We start from the raw sequence: 12,299 nt of genomic DNA on the forward strand, positions 1-12,299 counted from the left end.
AACAAAATCTAATCTTGTAGTTTAATATTCAGTATGTCATTCACATACCACTAATTATTAATTACTTGTGGCATAAATTTATACATGACTGCTAACCATTATTAACTGTGATATTAAAAGACATCATCTACATTGGTGATAATACAGCATGAGAAGTCAAAATCAACACGCAACAGAAGTGTTTGTAATATCGTGTTAATTTTGAAACCTTTTATAATGGAATCAACCTAGGTATATATCAACGGATGAATGGATAAAGAAAATATAATACTTACAGAATGCCATCAAAAAATATTAAAAATATACCATTTTCAGGTAATTAGACAGAATGGAGGTCCTTGTGTTAATAAGTCAATTAAGGCAGACTCTTCTTTTTAAAAAGGCATGGAAACAAAGAGAAGTGTTTCCAATAAGAAAGGAAACTAGGAAGAGGGAAAAGAGAGGATAATGAGCGTGAATATGATCAATGTACATTATGTACAGATACGTCAAAAGTGAAACATTACTTTGTGTATTTAATATACATGAAAAAGCCCAAAATACTTCTTAAATATAGTATTTATTTATGATACATTTTGTTGTCCTATAAAAGACACATTTTCTTTATAGTTTCAAGATAGGTAGAACACATGTTGATTGTGTAAATAGAAAGTTTGACCTCTTGTTAAGAATGCATGTACATACCCTCCTCGGGACCTCTGCTCTTCAAAATAACTGTTTATCACGCAGATCTCAGTCCCAAGCTGTAACCTTAGACATTCATTGCCAGACTACAAGATTCAAGAAAAGCAGCATTGCTGTCATCTCAATCGCATTTTTAATTTATAACAGTCTACATATAATATCTATCATATATATATATATACATGTATATATATATATATATATATATATATATACACTTACACACTCCATATACATATATGCAAAATTTTCTTCCCTCCCTGTTGTAAGGGGAGTGGCAGGCTGCATTCCTGGTGCCCTGCCGCCCGCATGGCTAGCTTATGCCTGAAATAATTACACAGAAACTGTATTCTTTTAAACACTGCTTGGCCCATTAGTTTTAACCTCTTATTGGCTACCTCTTACATATTTATCTAACCCATTTCTAATATTCTGTGTAGCACCATGAGCTGGCTTACCAGGAAAGATCTTAACCTGCATCTGTCTGGAGTGGGAGAATCATGGTGACTGCCTGACTCGGCTTCTTTCTTCCAGCATTCTGTTCTGTCTACTCCGCCTACCTAATTTTCTGTCCTATCAGGGCCAAGCAGTTTCTTTATTAATTAACTAATGAAAGCAACAGATAGATAAAGACCCACCTCCATCACCTCCCTCCTTTCATTTGTCCCTTCTTCCTTCCCTCTTTGTCCCTCCATCCCTCTAATTCAACATTTAGCAACCTGTGGGTGTTGGATCCACTTTGGGAGGCAGGGTCAAACAGTCCTTTCACAAGACTCTCCTAATACCATGGGAAAACACAGATATGTACATCATTATTCATAACAGTAGCAAATTGTGCTTATAAAGTAGCAACAAAAATAAGTTTATGGTTGGAGGTTACCACAAAATCAGGAATTGTATGAAAGGGTTGCAGCATTAGAAATGTAAAGAAACACTGCTCTAATTGGACTCACTGAAGATACAGAGGCAGGAGGATTTGTGAGTTCAAGGTCAGTCAGATCTACATAGAAAATTCCAGATGGATCAGGGCTACACAGAGGCATGAAAGCAGGAGAGGAATATATGGGGGAAGATCCAGGGCAGTAAGGGCACTAAGTGAGCTTGCTCAAGAAACAGTGTACACAACTACGAAACTGTCTGATAATAAGTCATTCTCAAGCAGTCAAGAAACATAATATTTCAGGCTTTATGTGTTTGAATGCAGTTTGCTTTATAGATAATAAGCAAACAGCCAGGCATACCTGAATGCTGTGGTCTAGAATAACAATAAATATGTTAGTTCAATAATTATAAATTGAGATTATTTTATAAATTATTATTTGAAATATAGGACTTTTTCTTTGGCAGAATTTTAATGTGCCAAGTAATTATTTAAAAAAATTCTGTAATCATTTTTATCTCCTTTCAAATAACGCACAACAGGAAGACATTAATTGCCACCACTGAACATTAAAGTAAAGCACATGTTCTGAAAATATTAAAAATGATCTTCCTATAAGGCTGGTAAGATGGTTTGGTGGGTAAAGAGCTTGCTGCACATGTTTGATGATTTGAATTTAGTTCCTAGAATCCATGGGGAAAGGAAAGAACAGACTCCCTAAAGTTATCCCCTGACCTTAATGGACAAGTGTGGGCACTTAGATACACACACACACACACACACACACACACACACACACCACACCCAAAAAATAGTAATTAAATAAAAGTTTTCTTCCTATTGAAAAAGTAGAACAAAACTAAAGCAAACATGCAAATTCACATTGTGAGAGTAGACAATGCAGCCACATGTTACATGTGAGCATTGCACAGGACTGAAGCACCACACAATTACACAGATCAGCAACTAGTAAACCACTAGCTTCTTCTATCCCACTCGAGGTTGCCCATGCTTCTCACTATCTAATGTATTAGGTGAGAGGTCATGTCAGCTCCATTTTGTATGCTTCAAAGTAATCTTTATTCATTGTTAACAAATACTTCCTTTTTTTAATTTTTGCCTTGCCTTAGATTCTCTTGCTGATTTTTGGCATATTAAGTAGACCAATACAAATATTTTCCTTATTTTATAACTTGTCCTCTGACTTTGTGACATTTTAACCATGCAGATTTTTCATTAATTTTTATCAAATTAATCAAACTAATTCTCAGATATTTCATAAAATTATTTTTATTGTTTAAAATATCTATCACAATTTTACAGTGTTTTATAACATTATAAATATGTACAAATATATAGCAATAAAACATGGACATATTGTTTTTGCTTTAGTTCCTGTTTGTTGATTATTGTGACATAAGAGAGCAGTTTGGGTTGCTTAATACTAGGAATAAAAGGATTTTCTTATATAAATTTATTTCATTTACATCCTAGCCTCAGTTTCCCTCCTGCTCTGTACCCAGGCCCTCTCCCCATCCCCACTATTCCCATCCTCTCCAACTCCTCCTCCGCTTCTCTTCAGGAAATGTCAGGCCTCCCATGGATATCAACAAATATGTCATATCAAGTTGTAGTAATGTAGCACGATTAATAAAGACCCAGAGACAGAAATTAGATTTCAACCTGAAGGTCCGAAAAACAAAACAACCAGTTACTGGCTCTTAACTCTACCTCAGTCTGAAATGGTGATCCTGCCTCCAGGAATTTCAGAATGTGACTGTGTCTGTGAGCTGTCTCCCCCCTTCTTACATTTATCTCTAGGGCTGAGATTAAAGGTGTGCACCACTAGGATTAAAAACATGCACTGCCCAGTGTCTATAGCAAACTAGTGTGGCTACTGGAATTAAAGGTGTGTGTCACAACTGCCTGGTCTATAAGGCTACCCAGTGGGGATGTTTTACTCTCTGATATTTAGGCAAGCTTTACTTATTAAAATACAAATGAAATATCACTACATAGTAAGACTAAGCCCCTCTGCAAGTATTAAGTCTGGGCAAGGTGACCTAGGATGAGGTGTAGGGTACTAAAAACCAGTAAAAGAGTCAGAGACAGCCCCTACTCCTACTGTTAGGAGTCCCACAAGAAGACCAAGTTACACAACTGTAACATACATCCAGAAAAAATTAATGGTAAAATTTTCCTCGCTCTAGTTTTCCTTCATTTTTTGTTTTTCTATGTCTTTCAGACACAGTGTTAATTCAGTCAGAAAAATCACAGGCTCCATTTTTAACAAACATCTTGAAGCTTGTTATTTTTTCCTTGTGTCCAGTTCCCCATCAAGACCAAACTACTTTGTCACTGAAGCTTGACTACCAAAGGAGGGCGGATGCTGATCTTTGGATGCACATGGGCTATTTGTTCATCTGTTAACCACACAGAAAATGAATGTGTATGACAAAATTCAATGCAAATTACATAACACTTCTCAGCTTTATCAGACTCATCTACTTCAGTTAAAGTTCAATATAAAAATGTTCTCTCTCCAATGTCTTTGTATGCTTTACTTCTGCTAGAACAATCTTTCCCCCCTTCTTGTATGATGCATCTTCATCCCTTAATGTCCCTGCCCACTTCTCTTCTTAGGTAAATCTTCATCCATTCACTTCCAGAATCTGTATTTCATTTCATTTCTTTTTTTATTTTTGGCATATATCATCCCTGACAGAGTCAATGGTGATTGGAAGCTTTTGCCCACCTCTTCTGACTACAAAACAAGTACCATGAAAACAAGGTCATTTTTTTTATACATCTGAAGAAATTTAACCAACATCTATGGCTCTTTAATAAATATGTTGATATGGCATGCCTCAAAACATCTTCTTAGATTAATACACATACAAGAATTCTTGAGTAATTTGTTTCTGAGATTTTTGTTATGGAAAAAGGAGTATTTTCTTCCTTAATTTTGATTTGATTTTTTTGTATATGATATGACCCATAAGGGCATATATTTATAATACCTTTGTAGCTACTCAAATGGCTCTAATGCAGTTTTCTTAGCACTTCATTTCAATCTATAAAGCATTTTGATCTATACTGTCATCTTTTTTCTCTTTTCAGTTCCAATATTGCTACTTTTATAACACAAATTTCTTCTAAACCTTTGCTATAAATAATTTAATTTTATTGACTATATTGTTAAATACATATATAACAATTATATTGCAAATAAATAATAGTTTAACATCCTATACTAGTAAATTTATTGAAATAGTTAAGCAGGTTGTATTTGTCAAATGTCTTGGACATAAATACAAGTTTATGAACATAAATCTAAGTAAGTTATGTGATAGTAAGGTCCATGACAATTTTATTTTCAATGCTCTTGTTATAAATTCTTCTCACATTGCAGTCACTTGAATGGATGGTGATAAACTAAGCACGTTTTTAGATAATGAAGCTGGAATAGCTGTTTACTTTTTTCTTACGCATCTTGAAGCAGGGTACTTCAAACAATTTCTTTATTCTAAGAACAGATTTACAAGAGAGATCATTGCCTCTTGCTACAGAAAACAGCGTGACTTGTTTATAGCTTGGAAATGGCATTAACATCTTTCCTATAAAATAGAAAAGTCTTACACTATAAAGAAGATGTAAAGAAAACCCACATGGTTATTTTCCGAACTATATAACTAGAGAACAATGTAAGAAGAAATCTAAAGTTCATGCCCATCCCTCTCTACAGGACAGAAGTGGAAACCGGGAAAATACACTGGTGACTCAACCATGGAGAAATAGAGAAGGGGTCGGAACACAGCTGGTCCATTTTATGAGCAGTTGCACTGCACTCAGAAGCATCAATGGGATGTTTTGTTTGTTTTACCTGAGTTTATTATTGGTGTTTTTGTCAAACAGATACGTGTCACATTCATTCTAGGTCTTATGCAATATGTAACATCTCTAAACTTGAAGTTCACACCCCCCTCAGATTGAGGTTTTCACTATAACCCACTATTTTTAAATCACATCATCCTCTAGATAGTTTATCACATGTGGTCAGATGCTATCAAATTCTTCTTCCTTCTTCTGATAACTCCACATACAATCAACCCACACACTATATTACTGTTATTACTGTTTCTAAAACTTCATTCTATTTTATTTCTCTATGTCAATATCACTTTTCTATTATCTATTTTCTAACAGATTTCCAAATTATTTAGCAATCTACTAAAGTTCCTCAAGACAGTCATTCTCAGACTAGCTCCATTAGTGAGAATTTCTGAGTGCTTGTTGATGCCTGTAGACAGTTGTGTCCTGTCTCCTGTTGTTTCTACTATTTGGGGTGCTCTGCCCCTTACCTCCCTGTTGCTCTCTTGTCTTATCTATGCAAAACAATCTAGATTCAACTTGAGGATTGAATAAGAGATTAATCTCCTGTAGCATATATGTTGCATAATTCTGTTTTTTAAGGTCTTAGCACATGAGACATCTGTTACATATGTGTGCTTTCTAACTAAATAGATTTATCACTTTGAGACACCAGTTACTAAAAAGCCAGGGTTTGCTAGCTTTTAACCAAGTTTAATTAAGCAAAATAAGAGATTAAAATGATCTGTTAAGAGAAGAAAATTGTTACCTGGTCGTCTATGGATTTAGCAGATGAAATAACGTTACATAAATAACCCATGATAATATTTCTTCAGGTAGTCAAGTATTTGACATTCTAAGACAGGAAACATTGAAAAGAAACATACATGTATACTGACATAAACAAATATATATGTTAAATAAAAAATATAAGAGTAGCTGCTGAGGACAGTACTGAAGCAAGCAGAATCAAAGAAGAAAAATGATGTAGGAAGGTCTTGATCTATCTGTTGTTTCATTGGTTGATTAATAAAGAAACTGCTTGGCCTGATAGGGCAGAAATATAGGTGGGTGGAGTAGACAGAACAGAATGCTGGGAAGAAGGGAAGTGAGGCCAGACGCGATGGAGCCAGCCACCAGGTCAGACATGCTGAATCTTTGCTGGTAAGATACCACCTCTTGGTGCTACACAGATTATTAGAAATGGGTTAACCAAGATGTGAGAATTAGCCAGTAAGAGGCTAGACATAATAGGCCAGGCAGTGGTTAAAAGAATACAGTTTGTGTGTTGTTATTTCGTGTGTAAAGTTAACCATGTGGGAGCCGGGCAGGACAAAAAACAGGCCTGCCTGCAGCCCACTACAGCAAAATACAGGAGTTTGTTTCTCTGATCTTGCCTAGTGATATCACTACTATTTGGTACCTAACTCTTTCTAAATTAATTCACAGGATGAATCGGATATGGACTCCGTGTTAAGGCATATCTGTTACAGTGGAGGAGCAGCGGGCTACATTCCTAGCACCTGGCTACCCCAGCTCCCACATGGCTAGCTTATGCCCAGAAATAATTACACGGAAACTGTATTCTTTTAAACACTGCCTGGCCCATTAGTCCCAGCCTCTTATTGGCTAGCTCTTACATATTGATCTGACCCATTTTTAATATTCTGTGTAGCACCACGAGCTGGCTTACCAGGAAAGATCTTAACCTACATCTGTCTGGAGTGCGAGAATCATGGAAACTCTCTGACTCAACTTCTTTCTCCCAGCATTCTGTTCTGTTTACTCAGCCTATCTAATAAAGGGCCAAGGCAGTCTCTTTATTTAACCAATGAAATTAACACAAAACAGAAGACTTTCCCCCATAACATATCATGATGGCCAAGAGGGAATATATTTATTATTTACAGTGAATGATAGATTTCTCTTTGTTACAGTGAGTCATTAGTAAAGAATGTAAAGGAAGCAAGATAAGTTGAAATGATTCAATTTTACCACTTACAAAATGACTTTTGTATTTGCTACACGCTTTCTAAATTAAAATATATTTTTTGTAACTTTCCTTGAGCCTGATAACTTCATCCTCCTTTTACTTTAAAAGCCTACTAAAATTACCTCTCCAGAATTGTGCGTGTACTTTGGCAGGAAATGAGAAGCTCAGAAAGCATGGCTAAGATGGTTGTTATGAAGATTCTAATGAGATCTGCTTTTGGGCAGCTGTCTGTCTGCTCCAGACTCCCTTCTCTGTTGCCCTGTGTTGTCTCTCCATTTTAATAGGTCTCTCTTTTTCTTCTCTCTCAGGATCCTGGCACAATTAAACCGATCTGTTCCCTGGGCAGAAACACATACAAAAGGGGTGCAGAGAGGTCAGCCTTGAATGTCTCTGAGTCTTTTGTCAAATCAGCAACTGTAGACAGAAGCTTTTATACCACCTGGTTCTGCAGCCCTTCAGAAACACACAGAGGCTTACCTGGTTTCTATGGCAACTAGTGTGGCTACTGGGATTAAAAGTGTGTATAACCACTGCCTGGTCTATAAGGCTGACCAGTGGGGCTGTTTAAATCTCTGATCTTCAGGCAAATTTTACTTATTAAAATACAAATGAATTGCCACTACAAGTAACAACAAAGGTCAGATCCCTCTGCTATTTTCCTGTCACCCTGAAAAGAGTTTTGTATTTGAAATGATCCGATTCCAATTTTAAATTACAGTTTTGCTTAAATACAGATATGAGATAGATTACTTATCACTGCGAAGTCTCACGTTGTTTGGTATACAACGATAATATCCAGGGGGATGAAACAATAGGCCAGTGACTAAAGAAAATATTCATCTAGTGTCTGTGTCTTTGTCTGTGCATATCTGAGGGTATGATGAATGACTCAAATGCAGAATATATGAACAGTAGTTGATACTCAATAAGAACCAAAAAAGACAAAAGAATAAAATCATGGACTAAAGTTTTCTGTAGACAGGTGAAGAAGTAAGGTATTTTTCAGGTCAGTGGCAGATCTTGCCTCAGAGAAGGGTAATGGCACCTGAGGAACAACATACAAGGTTGTTCTCTGCTGTCTATATACATATGCATAGAAGAGATTATACCTCTACATATACACGTGAACATGAATATGCAACATACAGAGGAAAACAAGCCCAAGCTTGCTTTTAAAGCAATGCATATATTTATTGCTTTAAAAATTTTTTAGCTGGTTTTACGTGTACATACTCAGTTCCAGCTCTCAAATGCTTCAAAGATATATGGGTCTCAATTTTAAACCAATAAACACAAATTTATTTAATATAAGAGAGGGAAACAGACCCTATCTTATTAAAAGTAAACTACGATATGACACATTTCTCAGAACTATATATATCTGCAAATTTACCTCATTTAATCTTCTTGATAGCTGGATTCCCAGTTTTGTGACATTTTGTGTTTGTTGTTAATAGCTAAAGTTAAATAATTATAGCTAGCTCACCATTTTAATTTAGCTAATAGTATTAAGTAAAATAGCAATAATGTTCTACTGTTGCAATGTATTCAGTTATGCTTTACATATAAACACTCTGCACATTAGGAGTGGCTTATCCAGGTCCTTGATCCACAAAAATTAAAAAGAACAAACATAGGTTCATTAATATGCATATTTCTCAGGCAAAGAGTAACTCTCAAAGAGCTGATTTAGACCTTTTTCTTATGTGGCATTGGCAAGGAGTGCTTTTAGAGCAATGACAAAGGAGAAAGAAAGGACTTTAAGTCTCTGGGAGCTGAAAACAGCAAATGCAAATACACAGTATTATACAGAGTTTGATGAGGACTCCTCCAGAAGCTTTGTTAAGTGGAATCCTCTGGCACTGTCTCCCAGCTAAGCATCTAAATGGTCTAAAGCCTTCTTTTGGTAACAGTCCTTACTTTCAGAGCAGAGGACTATAGGAATTCATATGCTGCTCTTAGGTACTTAAGGGGGGAAACAGGACTTTTCCTTAGCTTCTTTTCATTTACATCAGCTCGAAAGAACCCTTACAGCACATTTTGTAATAATATATTCTGCTTCCCTCCAACGCTTACACAAATGATTCTGCTTCTGTCACTTCTATGACACTGACCATGAAGCATCCGTGTCCTTTGTCTTCTGCCAGATGACTTTTACATAAAGCTTACTAAGAAAGGTGTTATTTGTCTCTTTCCTGTGTAGAACTAATTATAATAACAGTTCCTTGATCCTTCCTTTACATTTTGTTCTTCCTGGAAAGGTTATATCAAAAGACAAACCTGGCCACCGATTCTTTTCATCACATCCTGGGAATGAATCATGCACCGTGTATGGAAAATTAGGAACTAGCAACACTATTTCACAGCTTCACTTTGTTCTCACGATGCCAGTTACACAGTGGAACTAAAATATAAAATTTAGCAAAATATCCTTGGGATTATATTGTTGTAGAAAGGCCAGACATTTTATTATTGCTTTTGTCTCTTAACTTGAAGAATATCTTGTTATCTGCATTTGAAAATAAACACAGATGGTGAAAAAGAAAATGAGGGGGGCAGGGACTTCCCAGCCCTGACTTGAAGAAGCAGGGGCTTCCCTTGGCATGCACATGCTGTTCATCAGTACAAGTTAAGGATTGCTCTGCTGAGGGGCCTAGCTTTTGTTGTTTGGTTGCTTTTTCTTTTGCTTGTTTTTGCCTAAATATTTATGCTCTCATTCCATTTCTTGTTCTTGCTAGCTTCCCTGCTCTCTTAAACCTTTAACTTCTCTTTCTCAACACAGTGAAAGTCATCAAGCATGAGAAATTATAAGATGTTGCTTCAGCCAAGGAGCCCAGGGTGAGGACAAGATGTAAGGCAATCTTGAGAAGTAGATATGCAAGCATGCACATACACACACAGATACACACACACACACACACACACACACACACACACACTCCAGTAGATGAAGATTGCGGCATCTAGGCTAGCATTACAACACAATGGGCCAGTCTTTAAATTAAAAGCAAACCAAAATAAAACAATTCAGGATCTCTGAATAAACTGGTGACTTAAGCTATTCAACAGTGATTCAATACTGACTCAACTACAACAAATGCTGCCGTCTTACTCATGTGTGCTAATCATCTTCTCATCTTCATGACAAAACACCTGAGGACAGCACCTAAACAAGGAAAGATGTAGTTTGCTTGACTCATCGGTTCAGACCCATGGTCCTCTGGCCCCACTGCTCCTCCCATGTCATGATGAGGCAGAACTTCTCAGCAGGGGAGTTTGTGGAAAACAAAGTTGCCTGCCTTGTGACATAGAAAGGGAGGAGAAAGGGGTAGAAAGAGAAATGGGCTTGGGTTTGAAGAGATCTACCCTTTCAAGTACCACCTCAGTGACTCACTTCCTCCAACCAAGACCATCCATAAATTGATTGTAAGGTATGAGCTAATCCTTGGATTGATGATAAGAGCTTTCAGAATCCAGTTAGCTCTTCCCATTGCTGCCCTGTGGACTAAGCATTCAGTGTGTGAACGCCTGGATATCTTATATCCAATCCATAGCACAAATTAAGAACATCAGAGATAATATGTGGGATGAGTAAGAACTATTCAGTCTTCCCAAGTTTCCTATAGATCTAAAAACTGTAAATGATTATTTTAATATTGTCTTTCCTAAAAGTGCTTATGAAATAATCCCTGAACATTTGTTCTTAATCTATATGCAAATGTTGTTAGAACTATCTTACATAGGTTTATGAAACTTTGTGTAATTCCTACAGTTCTCTTAATTGTATTTTCACTACCTCTCTTATTTCTATGTTTATATTAGGATTTGCAAAGGCAATGAACTCTCAGTGGAGTCCTTGCTAGCTCATCACCCCACTTGCAGAATAATTTTCACTGGCTTATATTCTATTATAATTAAAAGTATGTAATCTTTACCTGCATTTTTAGGAAGAACAGGACTTGGAAATGATTCTTGACATGCATGCATGATGATATGAGCTTGTGTTCCCAGGACCCACATAAAAAGTTGTATATGGTAGCATGCCTGTGTATGGGTAGCCACATAAAAAGCTGTGTATGGTAGCCCAGTGATGGCAGGCAGAGGGAAATAGATCTCTGGAGTTCGCTTGTAAAACTCCAAGTTCAGTGAAAGTGTCTGTCTCAAAAAATAAGATGTTGATCGCTTCTCACCTTTTGACTAAGATCAAGTGTAGTATCTGTTCTTATCAATTTAATATATGATACATCTTCTATCTGAGAACAACATATTAAATGGATTTTTGGAAGTAGAAATTTATTCTGTCCACTCCACTCATTGACCTGGTATTGCAGTACCTCCAGGAACGGAGGTATCCATATTAATCCCTTGGGGAATTAAAAAAAAAATGTTGAGACGTTAATAACAGCAGCAACATTGACTTCTGTCTTCCAAGTGAATGCACACACATTTGTGAAGATACATGAACATGTCAACAAATATTCAGGTAGAAGAAATAGTTCAAAGATATTATGGAACTAATCTAAATAATGAATCTGAAGATGTTAGAAGATCCAAGGAAAGCCGTGCGTTTTGATGCCCTGTTGGTTTTATGAATTTTAGAGGTCTCTTGAGGATTTTGTACAGCATTATTCTTGAATTATGGGCCTTCAAGTGTTGGCCATGTGATACCAAAAAAGAAATTATATATATAATCAATTATATACATATTTATGTGTATAAAGTTTGTGTGTGTATTGAGTGTCTATAAACATACATGTGATGATTACAGTCGTATACATACATATTTATACATGCACATACACTTTCATAATGAATAAACTAATAAGACTATATTATTTATAAGCTAATGTAATCTGCTTTTTTAAAAAACTA

The 12,299-nt window shown here is 36.2% G+C and overlaps 1 pseudogene; it reads left to right on the plus strand.

The window, feature by feature from the left end:
- The first annotated feature begins 11,605 nt into the window (after positions 1 to 11,605).
- On the plus strand, positions 11,606 to 11,783 carry LOC121434814 (annotated as a pseudogene).
- Positions 11,784 to 12,299: the final 516 nt, after the last annotated feature.

This window comes from Microtus oregoni, unplaced genomic scaffold (assembly GCF_018167655.1).
Source record: "Microtus oregoni isolate MIOR12 unplaced genomic scaffold, Mior012 000044F_ref0000062, whole genome shotgun sequence".
Classification (NCBI taxonomy): domain Eukaryota; kingdom Metazoa; phylum Chordata; class Mammalia; order Rodentia; family Cricetidae; genus Microtus; species Microtus oregoni.